Source organism: Staurois parvus, unplaced genomic scaffold (genome assembly GCF_062004578.1).
Source record: "Staurois parvus isolate SC_StPar_1 unplaced genomic scaffold, SC_StPar_1.0 ptg003641l, whole genome shotgun sequence".
NCBI lineage: Eukaryota > Metazoa > Chordata > Amphibia > Anura > Ranidae > Staurois > Staurois parvus.
This window is the reverse complement of record NW_028321437.1, coordinates 12,501-28,601: the sequence shown is the minus strand read 5'-3', so window position 1 is coordinate 28,601 and position 16,101 is coordinate 12,501. Positions and strand designations below refer to the sequence as shown.

Here is a 16,101-nt window from a genome sequence, read left to right as displayed (position 1 = left end):
GACCCCATAGACACTATAGACCCCATAGACAGTATAGACACCATAGATCCCATAGACACTATAGACCCCCATAGACACTATAGACCCCTTAGACCCCATAGACACTATAGACACCATAGACCCCCACAGAGCTCACAGATCCCATAGACACTATAGACCCCTAGACACCCCATCAAAATGCTTTATGATCAGAAGTTTCTGACTCTTTCTGCTTCCTCATCCTTAGATCTGTCGTTCTGCTCACATATCTCAGCCTAAAACTCCCATGTCAGAGATTTTATTTATTTCTTTAAAAAAATATAACAAAATAACCCAACGAAGGATCCAACACCAGAATCTGCGCATTAGAATCCATCGTATTCCTGGGCTTCTGTCTCCTAAAGGAAAGTAATGATCCATGTGGGGGGGGGGGGGGGAGTTGTAGTTTATTTAATTTCGGAGAGATATATACAATTTTATGTTTTTTTTCCAAAGAGAATTATATTTTTATTTCAGAATATATATAATATTATTATTATTATTTTTTTTTTTTTATTGTTTGTTTGTTTTTCTTTTTTCAGAAAGTACAATGTATTTATTTTATTATCAGAGTGCATTAAATATTTGTTGTATTTCTTGTAATTTGCTGCTGATAGCTAGATATGGAGGAAGGCGGAGGGCGAATAATAATAATTATAATGTATGAATCCTGAATAATAATAATAATATAAATCCTGAATAATAATAATAATATTAATAATAATAATAATATAAATCCTGAATAATAATAATAATATAAATCCTGAATAATAATAAAAATATTAATAATAATAATATAAATCCTGAATAATAATAATAATAATATAAATCCTGAATAATAATAATAATAATAATATTAATAATAATAATATAAATCCTGTATAATAATAATATAAATCCTGAATAATAATAATAATAATATAAATCCTGAATAATAATAATAATAATAATAATAATATAAATCCTGAATAATAATAATAATATTAATAATAATAATAATAATATAAATCCTGTATAATAATAATAATAATATTAATAATAATAATAATATAAATCCTGTATAATAATAATATAAATCCCGAATAATAATAATAATATAAATCCTGAATAATAATAATAATATTAATAATAATAATAATATAAATCCTGTATAATAATAATAATAATATTAATAATAATAATATAAATCCTGTATAATAATAATAATATAAATCCTGAATAATAATAATATAAATCCTGAATAATAATAATATTAATAATAATAATATAAATCCTGTATAATAATAATAATATAAATCCTGTATAATATAAATATTACTAATACACCCTAAATCTCATTTATTTTGTGGTATTTTTTGTTGTAGTTTTATCTCTTCTGTTTTACCAATAATAATAATGAATGCATCCTGTATAATAAAAATAATAAAAAAGAAAGTATAAATCCTGTATTCAAATAATAGTATAAATCGTATTTATTATTATTATTAATAATATTATTATTATTATTATTAATAATAATAATATAAATACTGAAGAATAATAATAAAAAATAATGTATAAATCCTGTATGATAATAATAATATATAAATCCTGAATAATAATAATGTATAAATCCTGAACGATAATAATAATATTAATATACGCATCCTGTATAATAAGAATAGTAAAAAAGAATGTATAAATACAAATCATAGTATAAATCTTGTTTATTAATAATAATATAAATCCTGTATGATAATAATAATAATAATATATAAATCTTGTATAATAATAATAATATATAAATCCTGTATGATAATAATAATAATAATAATAACAATATATAAATCCTGTATGATAATAATAATAATAATATATAAATCTTGTATAATAATAATATATACATAATAATAACAATAATAATAATAATAATAATATATAAATCCTGTATGATAATAATAATAATAATATATAAATCTTGTATAATAATAATATATACATAATAATAACAATAATAATAATAATAATATATAAATCCTGAATAATAATAATATATAAATCCTGAAGAATAATAATAATAATAATATATAAATCCTGAATAACAATAATAATAATAATAATATATAAATCCTGAAGAATAATAATAATATATAAATCCTGAAGAATAATAATAATAATAATATATAAATCCTGAATAATAATAATAATAATAATATATAAATCCAGTATAATAATAATAATATATAAATCCTGAATAACAATAATAATAATAATAATATATAAATCCTGAAGAATAATAATAATATATAAATCCTGTATAATAATAATAATAATAATATATGAATCCTGTATAATAATAATATATAAATCCTGTATAATAATAATAATAATAATATATGAATCCTGTATAATAATAATATATAAATCCTGTATAATAATAATAATAATAATATATGAATCCTGTATAATAATAATATATAAATCCTGTATAATAATAATAATAATAATATATGAATCCTGTATAATAATAATATATAAATCATGTATAATAATAATATATAAATCCTGAATAATAACAACAATAATAATAATAATATATAAATCCTGAATAATAATAATAATGTATAATAATAATAATATATAAATCCAGTACAATGACAACAAAGAAGCGACGCTCTGTCCGGGTCGGACGTCAGGCACTGCTGGTCTTTTTTCTGCCGTCACTCTTCGATGTTTCAGGCTGACAGCTGAATGGAGGGAACACAATGAGTGAAGAATGAGTTGTCGCCTCCGGGAGCTCGCCGGGAGTTGGACTTCCTGCGGAGGAAAGCCGTATCCTGTGCGGGAGCGGCGGTGGATTTTCGGAGGACGCGGACGGACGCGGCACCAGTCCAAGTGGCAGGAGAAGAGGGAGAAGTTTGTTCAGGGAGAAGCCCAGCGCAGGCGGAGCCGGCTGATGTCACAGGAAGCTCGCATGTTTCCTGTTGATGTTCACATACATTCACTCACTTCAAGCAACAGCCTCGCTCCCTCTCTCTCTCTCACTCGCTCGCTCTTCTTTTTTTTTTTTTCCTTCTCAATCCGGTCAGCGAATTGTCGGCTCGCTCCGCCATCACCGGGGACCAGCGTCACGTCTTCTGGAACATCTTTAGGACTTTTTTAGGACGTAACGTCTCGTCTCCCCCGGTGAGTTCTTCTCCTTCTTTTATGCAGAATTCAAAGTGGATGCATTGGGGGAGATTTACTAAAAGTGGAGCACTCAGAACCCGGGGCCACTGTGCACGGCGGCCAATCAGCTTCTAGCTTCAGCTGGTTCAGTTCAGCTTTGACAATGAAACCTGGAAGCTGATTGGTTCCTATGCAGAAGTGAGCCGGATTTTGCACCTTCCAGGTTTAGTAAATACCCCCCAATGGCCAGGCTGCTGACAAGTTCAACTTCTAGGCGTCCATCGGGCGATGTGGCTGTTTTTGTTACTTTTTATTCCTTTGCGTTTCGATTGGTGACAACGGCTCTTGTCAGAGGCAGGATGGGAGCAGATCATCGCTTCCAACTCTGCAGACCATCCCTCCTGGAATATATCAAATGACGGGGAACCCAGCACATGGCACGTCGGGGATGGAAAACTCAACTTCTTCTTCTTTTTCTACTATTATTCCATATTGTGTCCATGGGTTGTCACCCTCTGAGGGGGGGGGGGGGGGTGAAAAAGTAATTTGAATCTCTGATATCTGAATGACACAACTGATCCCCAGCGGTCCCACATGGAAGAAGAATATATTTCAATTATATTTTAAAAATATTCTTCCCAAATATATTGACATATGTTTGAAATGCTACAATTTTGGCCGTATTCAATATATATATAAAAAAAATAAATATAAATATATATATACTGTATGTTGAAATGCATTTTTGTTACAAAATATATGAAAAATATTTTTAAAAATACACTTAAAATATACTGTAGAAATCTGAAGAATATATTAAATATAAATATATATATATATATATATATATATATAAATAATATATTTTTTTAAAAAATATATATATATTTGTGTGTGTGTGTATGTGTGTGTATATATATATATATATATATATATATACACTGTATGTTGAAATGCGCTTTTATTACAAAATATATGAAAAATATTTTTAATAATACATTTCAGATACACTGTATGTCTTTAAAAAGTACAAATCTACATTTTTGGAATGCATTTAGAAATATATTTAAAAATATCTACACTGCATGTTGAAATGCGTTTTTTATATATATTACAAAATATATGAAAAGTATTTTTAAAAATATATTTTTTATAAATGTATTCTTCAGATTTTTTTTAACATATAAAAAAGTCATTTTAACAAACTTTTCAGAAATACAGTATGTCTTTAAAAATACAAATCTACATTTTTGGAATGCATTTAAAAATATATGTACGGTAAATATATATGTTAAAATTACTTTTTTATATGTTAAAAAAAATCTGAAGAATATATTTAAAAATATATATTTTTTTAAATATTTTTCATATATTTCATAATATATAAAAAACACTTTTCAACATGCAGTGTATATATGTTTAAATATATTTGTAAATGCATTCCAAAAATGTAGATTCGTACTTTGTAAAGACATACAGTATATCTGAAATGTATTATTAAAAATATTTTTCATATATTTTGTAATAAAAATGCATTTCAACATACAGTGTGTATATATATACATATATATATATATATTTATACATACACAAACACACATATATATATATATATATATATATATATATATATATATATATATATATTTATTTTTATTTTTATTTTTTATTTTTTTTTTTTTAATATATATATTTTTTTTTTTTTTTTTTTAAATATATTCTTCAGATTTCTACAGTATATTTTAAATGTATTTTTAAAAAAATTTTCACATATTTTGTAAGAAAAATGCATTTCAACATACAGTGTATATATATATATTGAATACGGCCAAAATTGTAGTATTTCAAATATATGTCAATATATTTGGGAAGAATATTTTTAAAATACATTACAAATCTATTTCCATGTGGGGTGGGACGGTCTCCGAGGGACAAAAAGACACGTGCAGCTAAATTGGAACAGGAACTTCATGTGTACAGTCTGGAGGAAAGAAGGGAAAGGATGGACGCGAGCGACACCTTTTAAATCCAGGAAGGGAGGGGGTGAGGTTCGGGAGGGCAGGACTTTCAGATCGGGGACACGACCTCCAGACTAGAGGAGAAAAGTTCCACGCTGACCTTAGAAAGGATTGTTTTACTGAAGGAGTAGTTGGTGCGTGGAACGGACTTCCAGCGGAGGTAGCGAGCCCATCGGCGGTCGGTGGATTCAGACATGAATATGAATGGAGACCTGGGAGAGATTTTAAATTACCTCAAAATCTATTTAAAAATTATCAAAATGATTTTCGCTGTTAGTGGGGCGATGGCACCGGACGATTTTCGTGGTTCCTTCTCATTTCATTTATCGGGCACGCTGGAAAATTCGTGAAAAATGACCGATTTTATAAATCATTGGTGGCACCATCGGATTACAGAACGAACGATGTTTTCGATTTTCAATTGAAAAATCGTTCGGAATTCGACCCATGTATGTCCTGCTTTAGTCTGTAGGGTTCAATATTGAGTTGGCCCCGCCCTTCCCACATACATGACCTTTAATGGCCCCCCAGTCTTAGCCCGTAGGGTTCAATATTGAGTTGGCCCCGCCCTTCCCACACACATGACCTTTAATGGCCCCCCAGTCTTAGCCCGTAGGGTTCAATATTGAGTTGGCCCCGCCCTTCCCACACACATGACCTTTAATGGCCCCCCAGTCTTAGTCCGTAGGGTTCAATATTGAGTTGGCCCCTCCCTTTCCACACACATGACCTTTAATGGCCCCCCAGTCTTAGTCCGTAGGGTTCAATATTGGTCAGCCGGCCTTTCCACACACACATGACCTTTAATGGCCCCCCAGTCTTAGTCCACAGGGTTCAATATTAAGTTGGCCCCGCCCTTTCCACACACATGACCTTTAATGGCCCCCCAGTCTTAGTCCGTAGGGTTCAATATTGAGTTGGCCCCGCTCTTTGCAGCTATAACAGCTTCAACTCTTCTGGGAAGGCCGTCCACAAGGTTTAGGAGGGTGTCTATGGGAAGGTTGGACCATTCTTCCAGAAGCACATTTGTCAGGTCAGGCACTGATGTCGGGGGAGGAGGCCTGGCTCGCAGTCTCCGCTCTAATTCATCCCAAAGGTGTTCTATGGGGTTGAGGTCAGGACTCTGTGCAGGACAGTCAAGTTCCTCCACCCCAAACTGGCTCCCCCATGTCTTTATGGACCTTGCTTTGTGCACTGGGGGGCAGTCATGTTGGAACAGGAAAGGGCCATCCCCAAACTCTTCCCACAAATTTGGGAGCATGAAATTGTCCAAAATGTCTTGGTATGCTGATGCTTTAAAAGTTGCCTTCACTGGAACTAGGGGGTCAACCCAACCCCTGAAAGACAACCCCACACCATAATCCCCCCTCCACCAAACTTTACACTTGGCACAATGCAGTCAGGCAAGTACTGTTCTCCTGGCAATCGCCAAACCCAGACATGTCCATCGGATTGCCAGACGACAGAGAAGCATGATTGGTCACTCCAGAGTCAATGTCTCCACAGCTCTAGAGTACAGTGGCAGCGTGCTTTACACCACGGCATCCGACGCTTTGCATTGCACTTGGTGATGGAAGGCTTGGATGCAGCTGCTCGGCCATGGAAACCCATTCCATGAAGCTCTCTACGCACTGTTGTTGGGCTCATCTGAAGGCCACACCAAGTTTGGAGGTCTTTAGCTATTGACTCTGCAGACAGTTGGTGACTTCTGCGCACTGTGCGCTTCAGCATGCGCTGACCCCGCCCTGTCATGTGACGTGGCCTACCACTTGGTGGCTGAGTGGCTGTTGTTCCCAGTTGCTTCCACTTTGTTATAATCCCACTAACAGTTGAGCGTGGAATATTTAGTAGCCAGGAAATGTCACGGATGGACTTATTGCCCAGGTGGCCACCTATCACGGGACCACGCTTGGAGTCACTGAGCTCCTGAGAGCGACCCATTCTTTCACCAATGTATGTAGAAGCCGTCTGCATGCCTAGGGGCTTGATTGTATACACCTGTGTCCATGGAGGGGATTGGAACACCTGAATCACATGATATGGAGGGGATTGGAACACCTGAATCACATGATTGGGAGGGGATTGGAACACCTGAATCACATGATATGGAGGGGATTGGAACACCTGAATCACATGATATGGAGGGGATTGGAACACCTGAATCACATGATATGGAGGGGATTGGAACACCTGAATGACATGATATGGAGGGGATTGGAACACCTGAATCACATGATTGGGAGGGGATTGGAACATCTGAATCACATGACTGGGAAGAGATTTGGAACACCTGAATTACATGATATGGAGGGGATTGGGACACCTGAATCACCTGATATGGAGGGGATTGGAACACCTGAATCACATGATTGGGAGGGGATTGGAACACCTGAATCACATGACTGGGAAGGGATTGGAACACCTGAATCACATGATATGGAGGGGATTGGGACACCTGAATCACCTGATATGGAGGGGATTGGAACACCTGAATCACATGATTGGGAGGGGATTGGAACACCTGAATCACATGACTGGGAGGGAATTGGAGCACCTGAATCACATGACTGGGAAGGGATTGGAACACCTGAATCACATGACTGGGAGAGGATTGGAACACCTGAATCACATGATATGGAGGGGATTGAAACACCTGAATCACATGATATGGAGGGGATTGGAACACCTGAATCACATGATATGGAGGGGGTTAGAACACCTGAATCACATGATATGTAGGGGGTCAGAACACCTGAATCACATGATTAGGAGGGGGTTGGAACACCTGAATCACATGACTGGGAGGGCGGGGCCAATACTTCCAGCAGTATAGTGTCTACCTGTAGGACGCTCCCAGCACCAGGGTGCACATCTTCCTGCAGGTCATCCCATGCGGTGTATCCAGCCGGCCACGCACGGATCGATTTCCAAGAACAATCTTCTTTAAAAAATCTTTTCTAAGAATTTTATGTTTGAATTTCGCACCATTAGAGGGGCCACAGAAACGGGCGATTTTCACATGACAAGTCCCCCCCCCGCGTGTTTCCCAGTGAGTACTTCGCATTTCTGTGCGACTTCAAGTTGCAGCGACTGGAAGGTAGTTCCTGCGATACTTCATGTGACTTGAGGGCCATTCGATGTAAACCCTCCAAAGTCTGAATGATCTACATGCGACTTTGTGCAGCGCGAACAATCATCCTAGGTCAAGGCCAAAGTCGAACTCATCCACTCACATCAAGTCGCACTGAAAAGTCGCCATGAAAATCGCACGTTTTTTGAAGTCGCACAAGTGTGAACGGATCCTAATACAGCGCTCTGTGCTACAAATATTCGCTGTCGCTGTACGAATGACGCCGGCTGGGAAGAGGTTAAACATCTCGGGCGATCGATGGGTTACCTGTGCGCCTACCAGTGGTCTTGTGTGTACTACGCGCTTCGCAGGGAATGAAAATCCAGCAGATCGCCGATTACATAGGCAGAGGTGTGTCCTGTCACTCTTCCTGGCCGATCAGAGTGTCTGCTCATTCATTGGCCGGCAAACGTAATCGGCTTCTGCTGTAATGAATCACAACAGAAGCGGCATGCCGGCACACGTGCCCCGGAACCAGGAAGTGCAAAATCCCTATTCCCTGGTTCCACCCCCTACCCTCCTCTAAGCACCATCCCTTGGTTCCACCCCCTACCCACCTCTAAGCACCATCCCTTGGTTCCACCCCCTACCCACCTCTAAGCACCATCCCTTGGTTCCACCCCCTACCCTCCTCTAAGCACCATCCCTTGGTACCACCCCCTACCCTCCTCCAAGCACCATCCCTTGGTTCCATCCCTTGGTTCCACCCCCTACCCACCTCCGAGCACCATCCCTTGGTTCCACCCCCTACCCACCTCCGAGCACCATCCCTTGGTTCCACCCCCTACCCTCCTCCGAGCACCATCCTTTGGTTCCACCCCCAGCCCACCTCTGAGAACAATCACCTGGTTCCACCCCCTACCCTCCTCTGAGCACCGTCCCTTGGTTCCACACCCAGCCCACCTCTGAACACCATCCCTTGGTTCCACCTCTTACCCAACTCTGAGCACCATCCCTTGGTTCCACCTCTTACCCACCTCTGAGCACCGTCCCTTGGTTTCTATCCCCTACCCACCTCTGAGCACCATCCCTTGGTTCCACACCCAGCCCACCTCTGAGTACCATCACTTGGTTCCACACTCTACCCACCTCTCAGCACCGTCCCTTGGTATCTATCCCCTACTGACTTCTGAGCACCATCTCTTGGTTCCACCCTCTACCCACCTCTGTGCACCATCCCTTGGTTCCATCCCCTACCCACCTCTGAGCACCATCCCTTGGTTCCACACTCTACCCACCTCTGAGCACCACCCCTTGGTTCCACCCCCTACCCACCTCTGAGCACAGTCCCTTGGTTCTACGCCCTACCCACCTCTGAGCACCATCCCTTGGTTCCACCCCCTACCCACCTCTGAGCACCATCCCTTGGTTCCAGCCTACCCCTGAGCACCATCCCTTGGTTCCACCCCCTACCCACCTCTGAGCACCATCCCGTTTTTCCTATTTTATTCCTTTATATACTATTCTTTTTTATTATATTCTGTTATATTCCATTGTTTTAATCTATTCTATTCTTTAATACTCTATTCCTTTCTATTCTATTATTCTTTTCTATTCTATTCTGTTTTTTTTCTATTTTATTTCCTTATATTCTATTCTATCGTTTTATTCTATTCTACTCATTTATATGCTTCTCAATTCCTTTCTATTCTTTTCTATTATTTATTATATTCTTTATCTATTATATTCCTTTATTTTCCATTCTCTTCTGTTTTATTCTATTCTTTCATATGCTATTATATTCCTTTATATTCTATTGTTCTTTTCTATTCTATTCTGTTCTAGTCTGTTTTTTCTATTCTATGCTATCCTGTGCTTTTTTTTTATTCTATTCTATTATATTCCTTTCTAGTCTACTCTATTATTTATTCTATTCTGGTTTTTTTTGTTCTGTTCCTTTCTATTCCATTCTGTTCTGTTGTGTTATTATATTCTATTCTTTTTCTATTCTATTCCTTTATGTTCTATTGTTCTTTTCTATTTTATTCTATTCTTTTATTTTCCAGTCTGTATTTTTTCTATTTTAGTCTGTTATATCCTATTCTATTCTGTTCTTTTATTTTATATTCTGATTTTTTTTTGTCTTTTCTGTTCTATTCTATTCCATTCTATTCTATGAAGCAGCCCAGGTAGGAATCATCAAATTTTTATTTTTAAAGAAATAGGTGCAGGTACTCCCCCTTCTGAGTCACCCCTTGTCTCCGCCCCCTATCAATCTCCAAGCACCACCCCTTGGTTCCACACCTTCCCACCTCCTAGTACCTCCCCCTTTAGGGAATAAAGAACCAAGAATCCTTTTTGTTTTGCTGAGTAATTTCTATGTAATTCGCTATGATCCCCCCGAAACAAAATACCCCCCCCAGCAACACTAGGACCACCCCATCTACAAGGGACCAAGAGCGGTGCACAGCACAGGTAGAGGACCGGGAGGGGTGCACAGCACAGGTAGAGGACAAGGAGGGGTGCACAGCACAGGTAGAGGACCAGGAGGGGTGCACAGCACAGGTAGAGGACCAGGAGGGGTGCACAGCACAGGTAGTCAGAGGACCGGGAAGGGTGCACAGCACAGGTAGAGTACTGGGAGGGGTGCACAGCACAGGTAGAGGACCAGGAGGGGTGCACAGCACAGGTAGAGGACCAGGAGGGGTGCACAGCACAGGTAGAGGACCAGGAGGGGTGCACAGCACAGGTAGAGGACCAGGAGGGGTGCACAGCACAGGTAGAGGGCCAGGAGGGGTGCACAGCACAGGTAGTCAGAGGACCAGGAAGGGTGCACAGCACAGGTAGTCAGAGGGCCAGGAGGGGTGCACAGCACAGGTAGTCAGAGGACCAGGAGGGGTGCACAGCACAGGTAGAGGACCAGGAGGGCACTGTATGGATATATTTTTCTTGTGCCCGGAGTTGGGCTTTAATGTCAGTCCTTGATGTCAGACACGCCTCCCACATCTCCTGATGAAGCGATGTATGATGTGGGAAACGTGTTGGAATTTATCAGGATCCGGCGTCAATCGGGACAATGTCATGTACAACACAGTGTATAGAGTGCATCGATCGGGACTATGTCATGTACAATATAGTGTATAGAGTGCATCGATCGGGACAATGTCATGTACAATATAGTGTATAGAGTGCATCGATCGGGACAATGTCATGTACAATATAGTGTATAGAGTGCATCGATCGGGACAATGTCATGTACAACATAGTGTATAAAGTGCATCGATCGGGACTATGCCATGTACAACATAGTGTATAAAGTGCATCGATCGGGACTATGCTATGTACAACATAGTGTATAGAGTGCATCGATCGGGACAATGTCATGTACAATATAGTGTATAGAGTGCATCGATCGAGACAATGTCATGTACAACACAGTGTATAGAGTGCATCGATCGGGACTATGCCATGTACAACATAGTGTATAAAGTGCATCGATCGGGACTATGCTATGTACAACATAGTGTATAGAGTGCATCGATCGGGACTATGCCATGTACAACATAGTGTATAAAGTGCATCGATCGGGACTATGCTATGTACAACATAGTGTATAGAGTGCATCGATCGGGACAATGTCATGTACAACATAGTGTATAGAGTGCATCGATCGGGACAATGTCATGTACAACAGTGTATAGAGTGCATCGATCGGGACTATGCCATGTACAACATAGTGTATAGAGTGCATCGATCGGGACTATGCCATGTACAACATAGTGTATAAAGTGCATCGATCGGGACTATGCCATGTACAACATAGTGTATAGAGTGCATCGATCGGGACAATGTCATGTACAACACAGTGTATAGAGTGCATCGATCGGGACTATGCTATGTACAACATAGTGTATAGAGTGCATCGATCGGGACAATGTCATGTACAATATAGTGTATAGAGTGCATCGATCGAGACAATGTCATGTACAACATAGTGTATAGAGTGCATCGATCGGGACTATGCCATGTACAACATAGTGTATAGAGTGCATCGATCGGGACTATGCCATGTACAACATAGTGTATAGAGTGCATCGATCGGGACTATGCCATGTACAACACAGTGTATAGAGTGCATCGATCGGGACTATGCCATGTACAACACAGTGTATAGAGTGCATCGATCGGGACTATGCCATGTACAACACAGTGTATAGAGTGCATCGATCGGGACTATGCCATGTACAACACAGTGTATAGAGTGCATCGATCGGGACAATGTCATGTACAACACAGTGTATAGAGTGCATCGATCGGGACTATGTCATGTACAACACAGTGTATAGAGTGCATCGATCGGGACAATGCCATGTACAACATAGTGTATAGAGTGCATCGATCGGGACAATGTCATGTACAACACAGTGTATAGAGTGCATCGATCGGGACTATCTCATGTACAACACAGTGTATAGAGTGCATCGATCGGGACTATGTCATGTACAACACAGTGTATAGAGTGCATCGATCGGGACTATGTCATGTACAACACAGTGTATAGAGTGCATCGATCGGGACAATGTCATGTACAACACAGTGTATAGAGTGCATCGATCGGGACAATGCCATGTACAACACAGTGTATAGAGTGCATCGATCGGGACAATGCCATGTACAACACAGTGTATAGAGTGCATCGATCGGGACAATGTCACGTACAACACAGTGTATAGAGTGCATCGATCGGGACAATGCCATGTACAACACAGTGTATAGAGTGCATCGATCGGGACTATGCCACGTACAACACAGTGTATAGAGTGCATCGATCGGGACTATGCCATGTACAACACAGTGTATAGAGTGCATCGATCGGGACTATGCCATGTACAACATAGTGTATAGAGTGCATCGATCGGGACAATGTCATGTACAACACAGTGTATAGAGTGCATCGATCGGGACAATGTCATGTACAGGTAGTCAGAGGGCCAGGAGGGGTGCACAGCACAGGTAGTCAGAGGACCAGGAAGGGTGCACAGCACAGGTAGAGGACCAGGAGGGGTGCACAGCACAGGTAGAGGACCAGGAGGGCACTGTATGGATATATTTTTCTTGTGCCCGGAGTTGTTCTTTAATGTCAGTCCTTGATGTCAGACACGCCTCCCACATCTCCTGATGAAGCGATGTATGATGTGGGAAATGTGTTGGAATTTATCAGGATCCGGCGTCAATCGGGACAATGTCATGTACAACACAGTGTATAGAGTGCATCGATCGGGACTATGCCATGTACAACATAGTGTATAGAGTGCATCGATCGGGACTATGCCATGTACAACATAGTGTATAGAGTGCATCGATCGGGACTATGCCATGTACAACATAGTGTATAGAGTGCATCGATCGGGACTATGTCATGTACAACACAGTGTATAGAGTGCATCGATCGGGACAATGTCATGTACAACACAGTGTATAGAGTGCATCGATCGGGACAATGTCATGTACAACACAGTGTATAGAGTGCATCGATCGGGACTATGCCATGTACAACATAGTGTATAGAGTGCATCGATCGGGACAATGTCATGTACAACACAGTGTATAGAGTGCATCGATCGGGACTATAAAGGGCAGTTTGCCTCCACTCCATGATGGCTGCCTGTTCTGATAGAAGGTCTGCCTGTGGTCAGGGTGTCCATCATACAGCCATCCCCCTAACTGCCACCCTGCACAGTGTTCACAATCCTGCAGCATGGCCCCTCCCTTTTTTTTGCAGATGCCCCATAATGCCGCACTTTGTTTTCTCTCGGCTTAGCAGTTCATCAATATGTTCGAGGCAGATCTACTCATGAAAAGTGGGTGATCGGGTTTATTCCTCTCCCACTCACAAACTGACAATCTGATGAATTCCGCGTACCGCACAGTAAACACGCTATTTATACATCGCAAGATCGCTAATCATCGAAGATTTCAAAGAAAGGAATTTTCAAGCATCACACATGTGGAGAGCTGTAGTCTTCCAATCAAAAAACAAAGCATGCAGTTCATGAGGCAATACTCCCCTTATCTCCAGGAGGGGGCGCAGGATGGGTATGGTTGAAGGAAGGGGCGCAGGACTGTCATTGTTGAAGGAAGGGGCGCAGGATGGGTATGGTTGAAGGAAGGGGCGCAGGACTGTCATTGTTGAAGGAAGGGGCGCAGGACTGTCATGGTTGAAGGAAGGGGCGCAGGATGGGTATGGTTGAAGGAAGGGGCGCAGGACTGTCATGGTTGACGGAAGGGGCGCAGGACTGTCGTGGTTGAAGGAAGGGGCGCAGGACTGTCGTGGTTGAAGGAAGGGGCGCAGGACTGTCATGGTTGAAGGAAGGGGCGCAGGACTGTCATGGTTGAAGGAAGGGGCGCAGGACTGTCATGGTTGAAGGAAGGGGCGCAGGACTGTCATGGTTGAAGGAAGGGGCGCAGGACTGTCATGGTTGAAGGAAGGGGCGCAGGACTGTCATGGTTGAAGGAAGGGGCGCAGGACTGTCATGGTTGAAGGAAGGGGCGCAGGACTGTCATGGTTGAAGGAAGGGGCGCAGGAATGTCGTGGTTGAAGGAAGGGGCGCAGGACTGTCGTGGTTGAAGGAAGGGGCGGAGGACTGTCATGGTTGAAGGAAGGGGCGCAGGATGGGTATGGTTGACGGAAGGGGTGCAGGACTGTCATGGTTGAAGGAAGGGGCGGAGGACTGTCATGGTTGAAGGAAGGGGCGCAGGATGGGTATGGTTGACGGAAGGGGCGCAGGACTGTCGTGGTTGAAGGAAGGGGCGGAGGACTGTCATGGTTCAAGGAAGGGGCTTAGGATGGGTATGGTTGACGGAAGGGGTGCAGGACTGTCATGGTTGAAGGAAGGGGCGCAGGATGGTTATGGTTGAAGGAAGAGGCGCAGGACTGTCATGGTTGAAGGAAGGGGTGCAGGATTGTCATGGTTGAAAGAAAGGGAGCAGGATGGGTATGGTTGAAGGAAGAGGCGCAGGACTGTCATGGTTGAAGGAAGGGGCGCAGGACTGTCATGGTTGAAGGAAGGGGAGCAGGATGGTTATGGTTGAAGGAAGGGGCGCAGGACTGTCATGGTTAAAGGAAGGGGCGCAGGACTGTTATGGTTGAAGGAAGGGGCGCAGCACTGTCATGGTTGAAGGAAGGGGCGCAGGAATGTCATGGTTGAAGGAAGGGGCGCAGGAATGTCATGGTTGAAGGAAGGGGCGCAGGATGGTCATGGTTGAAGGAAGGGGCGCAGGACTGTCATGGTTGAAGGAAGGGGCACAGGATGGTTATAGTTGATAGAAGGGTCAGGGGATGGGTATAGTTGATAGAAGGGGCGCAGGATGGTCATGGTTGAAGGAAGGGCCGCAGGATGGTCATGGTTGAAAGAAGGGTCACGGGATGGTTACGGCTGAAGGATGGGTCACGGGATGGTTACGGCTGAAGGATGGGTCACATGATGGTTACGGCTGAAGGAACGGTCACATGATGGTTTCGGCTGAAGGATGCATCCTGGGATGGCTGTGGTTGAAGGAAGGGTCACGGGATGGTTGTGGTTGACGGATGGGTCGCATGATGGTTTCGGCTGAAGGATGGGTCACATGATGGTTTTGGCTGAAGGATGGAACACATGATGGTTTCGGCTGAAGGATGCATCACGGGATGGTTGTGGTTGAAGGATGGGTCACAGGATGGTTGTGGTTGACGGATGGGTCACAGGATGGTTGTGGTTGAAGGATGGGTCACGGGATGGTTGTGGTTGAAAGATGGGTCATGGGATGGTTGTGGTTGAAGGATTGGTCACGGGATGGTTGTGGTTGAAG

At 41.4% G+C, this 16,101-nt stretch overlaps 1 long non-coding RNA gene across 1 annotated transcript in view; it reads left to right on the top strand.

Annotated features, from left to right (window-relative positions):
• Positions 1 to 2,930: 2,930 nt before the first annotated feature.
• Positions 2,931 to 16,101, top strand: part of LOC149427586 (uncharacterized) — a 23,224-nt gene continuing 10,053 nt past the window's right edge. The window contains exon 1 of the long non-coding RNA XR_016311246.1: positions 2,931 to 3,183. This is a non-coding gene — a long non-coding RNA (uncharacterized LOC149427586). The remainder of the gene's footprint in view (positions 3,184 to 16,101) is intronic.